This window comes from Macrobrachium nipponense, chromosome 16, assembly GCF_015104395.2.
Source record: "Macrobrachium nipponense isolate FS-2020 chromosome 16, ASM1510439v2, whole genome shotgun sequence".
Lineage (NCBI taxonomy): Eukaryota > Metazoa > Arthropoda > Malacostraca > Decapoda > Palaemonidae > Macrobrachium > Macrobrachium nipponense.
This window is the reverse complement of record NC_087209.1, coordinates 64,189,218-64,196,078: the sequence shown is the minus strand read 5'-3', so window position 1 is coordinate 64,196,078 and position 6,861 is coordinate 64,189,218. Positions and strand designations below refer to the sequence as shown.

General features: G+C 35.8%; 1 protein-coding gene across 2 annotated transcripts in view; it reads left to right on the top strand.

Annotated features, from left to right (window-relative positions):
• Positions 1-214, top strand: part of LOC135195776 (uncharacterized) — a 198,185-nt gene extending 197,971 nt beyond the window's left edge. For both annotated transcript variants that reach the window (XM_064222248.1, XM_064222246.1), the window contains one exon: positions 1-214. This exon is cut by the window's left edge and continues 1,321 nt beyond it. The gene's annotated coding sequence lies outside the window, so the exon portion shown is untranslated.
• Positions 215-6,861: the final 6,647 nt, after the last annotated feature.

Genomic DNA, 6,861 nt, shown 5'->3' with positions numbered 1-6,861 from the left:
GTCCAGGCAGTCCCCGGGTAACATTGTTTCGGACTCACGGTGCTAGGGTCACGGCCCTATTAATCCCGATTTTTCGGTGCCGTTACCCCGCTTTACGGCGCCCTAACCTGGATTTACAGCTATTTATTCCCATTATATTATGATGCTTCGGGTTATGGCAATTTTCGGCTTACAATGTACCACCAGTAACGGAGCCCCCGCGCTAAACTTGGGACCACCCGATATATACATATGTATGTATGTATATATATATATATATATATATATATATATATATATATATATATATATATATATATATATTTATTTAAATTTAGAAGACTTATAAGCCTATATATGAAGCCAAAAATCGATGAGAAATCGCAATTGGTTATCAAAACGAACTGGTAGTTAAATGAATGAATTGTGTCCTTACACACACACACACACACACACACACACACACACACGTCAGTAAATCGGTAAACATATGTATACAGAAATTATGTATGATAAATTCATAAAGTAACTAAGTCTACGGCATAACCAGCCCCGTTTTCACGGACAGAACCAGCTCTGTTTTTCAGGGAATCCCTTCTTACCCCCAGGAAAAACCCCATTATAAACCATCTTAGGGGTCACCACTATAACGCCCATTATAGTAAGATAAGATGAAAACGCCAAAAGTCCTGGTTAAGCAAAACTAAAATCCCCTCTTTTATTCTTTTATGGTAGGTTTTAGTTTGGAACTTATTACAGACACCACCATAGTTACGTTACGGACGGTCGTTTGTAGGCTGAATAGTTTGTTAATGGTTGCTGTGCTCTTCATGCCTATTTAAGTAGAGTCTGGTGTCAAATCAATGAAGTACTGGACGTTTTTTCATCCTAAAACACAATGCACTATACGTACATTACTGTATGTACAGAATAGGCGAGCAAAACAAAATTTGAACTTAACGGGTGGCAAACGGGAGCGCTCTCAGCTCAGTTTTAATTAGCAGTTGCGTTTGTTTCTATCTCTGAATATTCGTAAGTCGAATGTTCGTAAGTAGGGATTGTCTGTATTACTAGTTTCAACATCAGATTTATATGGGTCCTTACTAGTATCAGAAACATCAGTAACTCCAGGAGGGAAGTCAAATAGCATATCTTTGATATTATGCGAAGTTAAAAAATCGTCAATAAATCTAAATTTGGAACTGTATCTAAACGGCTAAAGGTTGAAAATCTTGACTTAAAAAATGTAAATATAAGTCAGGAATTTCAAGACTGTTGCTTGCACCTAAGGAATTCCTACTTTTTGTCAGAGTATCTCATCATTAAAATCAGTATTATTATTCCTATTGCAGAACTCCATGTTATCCAGTAACTTTTACTGAAGTTGGTTGTCTTATGGTTTTAGCATTTTGCTACATCTGATTTTAAAGTATTTATCACAGAGTACCACAATGTATAAGGTGAGGCCATCATGTATAAGAGAGTAATCACAAGTAGGTTCGGCATCTCTTAGTGCTTGTTTTTCAAAGGTTCAGCTATTCTTATTTTCATGATACATTCTGTCATATAGTTTATTTTAAACCAAATTGTATTAATAGATCCAACTAAATCCTTTGTGATCTTTCTGAAATTTATGGATAACATAGAGACCATATACAATGTATTAAGATAAAAAGCTAAGTATATCTTCGTTTAGACTGAGCTGATTAACAGCTCTCCTAGGGCTGGCCCGAAGGATTAGACATTTTGACGTGGCTAGAAACCAATTGGTTACCTAGCAACGGGACCTACAGCTTATTGTGGTATCCGAACCACATTAAATGAAGAAAATAATTTCTAATCACCAGAAATAAATTCCTCTGATTCAGCGTTGGCAGAGCTAGGGGATCGAATTCGCAACTATTTGAAATTCATAGAGAAAGTTTAAAATTGCAGATATAAAATGCGTAATTTGAATGAATTTCTAAGAGCAAAATCTGGGGTATTGTTATGGAATTCATCTTTACACATCCTGTATGAATATCAAATTCGCAACAATATACGATGCATACAAAGAATAGAAGAAAATGTCACATGAAGATAAAAAAAAAAAAGTTTTCTCCTTAACAAGAGTTCATTTCTCGGAGAAATGAGGTTCGTGTTTACGAAGGGAAACGACTCCATAAAAATCAGCGTTCTTGCTTGTGACGTCACAGATAAAGCCGATGGTATAATTGGCTAATCATGAAACTGGGAACAAGTCGAATGCAGCGGAGTCTTTAGGAGGAAATCGGTTCAATTTTCGCTCTCTTCGTTAAACCGAGGTGACATGGAAGCTTTCTTATTTTGCTTGTTTTGCTTTCATGCGTTTTACTTCAGAGTCGTCTGTCGGTTCTGTATTTAAAGTTTGTTATATATTTACATGTATAATGTATATGTATGCATGTACGTGCATGTGATATGTATAGTGTGTGTATATATATATATATATATATATATATATATATATATATCATATGATATATATATATATATATATATATCATATATTTAATATTTCAACGTGTGTATACATTACATAGTATATCTATATATATTATATATATATATATATATATATATATATATATATATATATATATATATATAATGCCTAAAGTATATTTAATTTCCAATCGTTAATTGAATAATATTTATTTCTAGTTTTTTTTTTTACACAGCAACAACTACGAAGTTTAAACTTGGAATAAATGGAGAAAATCTCGCCCAGTACGAATTGGTTGGTAAAGCCAGCCAGAGATTTATTTGTATATCAGTTTTTTTATCTATAAATTTCACTTTCGTAAAGGAGTTAGACTTCATGAAATGACCATAAGTACTAAAACATTAATATCAGATTCACCCAGACACATTACGCTTAGCACTTAGATGGATTTTGACAACGGAGAGTTGGATTGGCGACTGAAGATTTTAATTGGTTATGTTAAGTGTGGAGAGTTTTGCATCGGTCATCAATGAATTATGAGATTTTCGGACAACTTAGGGAGCGCCCGGGGTCCAAACGTCAATCAAGCGCCTCAGTGGCGTGGTTGGTTTGGTGTTTGCTTCTCACCTCGGTGGTCGCGGGTTTGATTCCCGGCCATTCCATTGAGGAGTGAGAGATGTGTATTTCTGGTGATAGAAGTTCACTCTCGACGTGGTTCGGAAGTCACGTAAAGCCGTTGGTCCCGTTGCTGAATAACCACTGGTTCCATGCAACGTTAAAGCACCATACAAACAAACAAACTTCAATCTAGTCACTTGATTGGTTATGGAGAAGTATATTACCCGATTTTGAAAATTAGTCTGTTGAAGAAAGAACACTATTTTACAGTTTAAACTTGACTCTTTATGTATAATTCCTTTCCTTTTCTTTAATAACGTTTTTTGGTTTTTGAGCGAATTGTTCTCTTTATTTGAGTCACATGAATATGTTGATCATTTTTGTTCGGGGGAAGGGGGAGACTAGAGTTCCAAAAAACCAAAAATATTCGTCTTTTTTCATTTTAAGCGAATTTCTTTCTTTGTAGAATTCACCAGCCAAATATGTTATTCAGGTGACCGTGTATATTTTCTTTTTCGGACAAATTCTTTTCTGTTTGGGCAACACAAATCAAAGTTTCATTCATTTTTATACTTTGATTAGTTTTTCTTTAGAAGACACGAACCAGTTTTCACTTATTTTGCTTTTTTCATCTTTTTGAATGAGTTCAAATGAGTCACGACTGTTTTCATCAAAAGTATAATTCCTTCTTTGAGTTCATTCTCTTTCTGTATGGGGGTCATATACCAGATTTCATTCATTTTTTAAGTTTTTCCAGATTTCATTCATTTTTTTAATTTTTTATTATTGCCTTTGTAGTCAGAAACCATTTCTTCAGTGAAACCTTTTCTTTGTGGGAGTCACATACCAGATTTCATTCATTCTTTTATTATTATTATTGTCTTTGTATATGAGTCAGAAACCATTTTATTTAGTGAAACCTTTTCTTTGTGGGAGTCTGACTGCCGCAGTGTGTAGTAGCGTGACCAAAGAAGTTTTTAAATAAGAGATGAAGACTGTTAATTATTAGATATTTTGTCTATTCCTGTTAGATGTGAACTGTAGCATACTCATCAATGCTGTCGGATTTATTGTGTATCCATCCTATGGGCCCTTGCCGATGACGTCATGGTTGTTTATGCTTTTGTATTGTAAAAACTAATTATAATTTTACAGTTGAGTAGTTGTAAATTACATGGTTTTTTTTTTTTACGTTTGTTACAGCTGAAGACTCAGTTTGGTTAGGAAGCATGGAGTTCCTATTGATCATACGCATTGCTCTCCTCTCTCTCTCTCTCTCTCTCTCTCTCTCTCTCTCTCTCTCTCTCTCTCTCGCAAATAATTTGCCTGAAAGATCCCTTTTTCCATAATTTTTCACTTTTTACGAAGTATTTAACGTTATTCTTCTTCAGAATTCTCTCTTCTCTCTCTCTCTCTCTCTCATCCTTTTTCCTTTTCTCTCTTCCTCTCGCCTCTCTCTCCTCCTCTCTCTCTCTCTCAAAGAATTTAGCCCCTGAAAGATCCTTTTTTCCATAATTTTTCACTTTTTACGAAGTATTTAATGTTATTCTTCTTCAGAATTCTCTCTCTCTCTCTCTCTCTCTCCTCTCTCTCTCTCTCTCTCTCTCTCTCTCTCGTATTTGTCTTTATATTTAGTTGTTATGAGATGTTTTATACTTAATTTGGATGTAGTAGATCACTTAGTAACTTCCCCATAAAACACTATCATTAAATTGATAACAGTTGTGTAGGGTATCGTTTTTCAAGATAAGAAAAGTGAGTCTTGTAGCTCATTTTTTAGCAAAGGTGTAAACTAGAAGTAGTAGTCAGCTTGTTGATCGTAAACACCATTCGTACACAAACACCTTATCTTGCCATATGGAGGTATCTGATTTTAAAATTATACTAAGCAAAGGCACGAGTTCACTCACAGGGTTAGGAAGATGTATAAGAGGTGAAAGTCGGTTTGCAGGTTAGAAAGTTCCTTTTTAAATCATATTTGACTCCCATGTGACATATACTCATTCCCATCTGGGTTGAGTGGCTGGAGCAGGATGAGGCCAAGCCTAGAACCTTGTGAGTAAGTCCCCCAGGAACTGGTTTGGGATCGAACTTTGAATCAGTCAAATATAAACCCAACAGTCTACGATAGCCGAGCTTCCACCTGCATTGCTTAGTCACTGAACACTCCACTTACTCCCTATTGGCTTTGAGAGGAGGAGGCATCATTTTGAACTACTGTAGCTTCTACCACACTTTCAAGGTCTTTCACAAGTTTCGATAATAGTCACAGGTGCTTATATGCCTGGTGGTCACCCACCCATCACTGGTTTACCCATCCAAAGCTTCAATGATGGAGAGGCAAGCGTCACAGTGAACAAGTCATTGCGGAACATTCATTGCTTGTCACCTATCCAGGTTTTTTTTAATTCAATTTGCATGGAAAACCGACCCCTTCCCTGCAACCCTCCCTCGCAGAAAAAATTGAGGGTTCACAGTAGATATTAAAAGAAGTTGCACTCTAAGTAGCTGACGTAACGGGAAGTATCCATCCCCCACTAAAAAAAGATAAAAATAAAAAGCCAGGGGTCAGACCTCACTTAGAAAAATTGACTGAATTTTATAATCTAGAGGAAAATTTACAAAGAGATTCTCCAGTCTTTCATGACAGCCAGGTGAGAACTGAACATTGTGGGAAATGTTCAAAGATATAAGTATAAATGTAGAAACATAACATTACTTGGTCCGGTCAAATTAAGGATTGGTGACCACATACGACTGCTAGATACGTGAGTTCCTTTGAAGACCTGTAGGCCAGTGGCTACCATTTTCATCCTTGAAAAGCGTTGTTTAGAGACTTGCAAATGACCGTCAGAGCCTGGTAGGCAGGGCAGTGAGGCACAATGAGGCATGTGAAACAAGCAGAGCGAATAAGCCAACAGCACATTTATTGTAATTGAAATGAAAATCAGATAACAAAAAATCACTCTGAAATAGCCAGTCCTAGTTCCGTCTTCAAAGTAGTTAAGTTCAGTTTTTTTAGCTTATAATAAACTAAAAGAAAATTATTTTTCATAATTTAATGAGGTTATACCATTTTTCCCTTTCTTAACATGAAGGTAAAGCTTTACTGTTTTGGCTGACAGAGAAAACTATTGTTTTTCATCTAAAGGCGATGGAGGAAAATGTACCATCTGTGTGATGGCGGGAGGAAAAAACGTACACCGTATTATTTTCATCTATTGTTGTTGGATGCGGAAACAAAAAAACCCGTACAACCGTACTTTTGTCATCTATGGTGATGCGGAAAAACGATACCGTACCTTTTTTTCCATCTACGTGTGTGATTGCGGACAAAACGTACCGTACTTTTTCATCTATGTGTGATGCGGAAAAACGTACCGTACTTTTTCATCTATGGGTGATGTGGAAAATTTCATCTTTCGTCATCTGTGGATGATGATGGTAAGGACTGACTTTTACATCTCTGGGTGGTGTAGAAAACATTTTATTATTATTGATTTTCCATTGTTGCTGTAACTTCTTTGTCTTGAGTGACGTCATCGAGCGAAGCTTCTTATAGGTGGTTGTTTGTTGCGCCAAAGATAGTGTCTCTGTTATTTGAGACGCCTCTGTATTTCAGTTTGCAATAAATATATGAATTTATGGTGGTGTCGTCCTTTAACCCCCTCCTGTAACCTTATACAGTGAATAGTATCTGTAAAAGAACTTTTATCTCAGTATATTATTTTTCTCCGACACAGTGATTATATATTTGTTTTCCTCCAACAGTGTTTTTATATTTTTTTCTCCAACAGTGA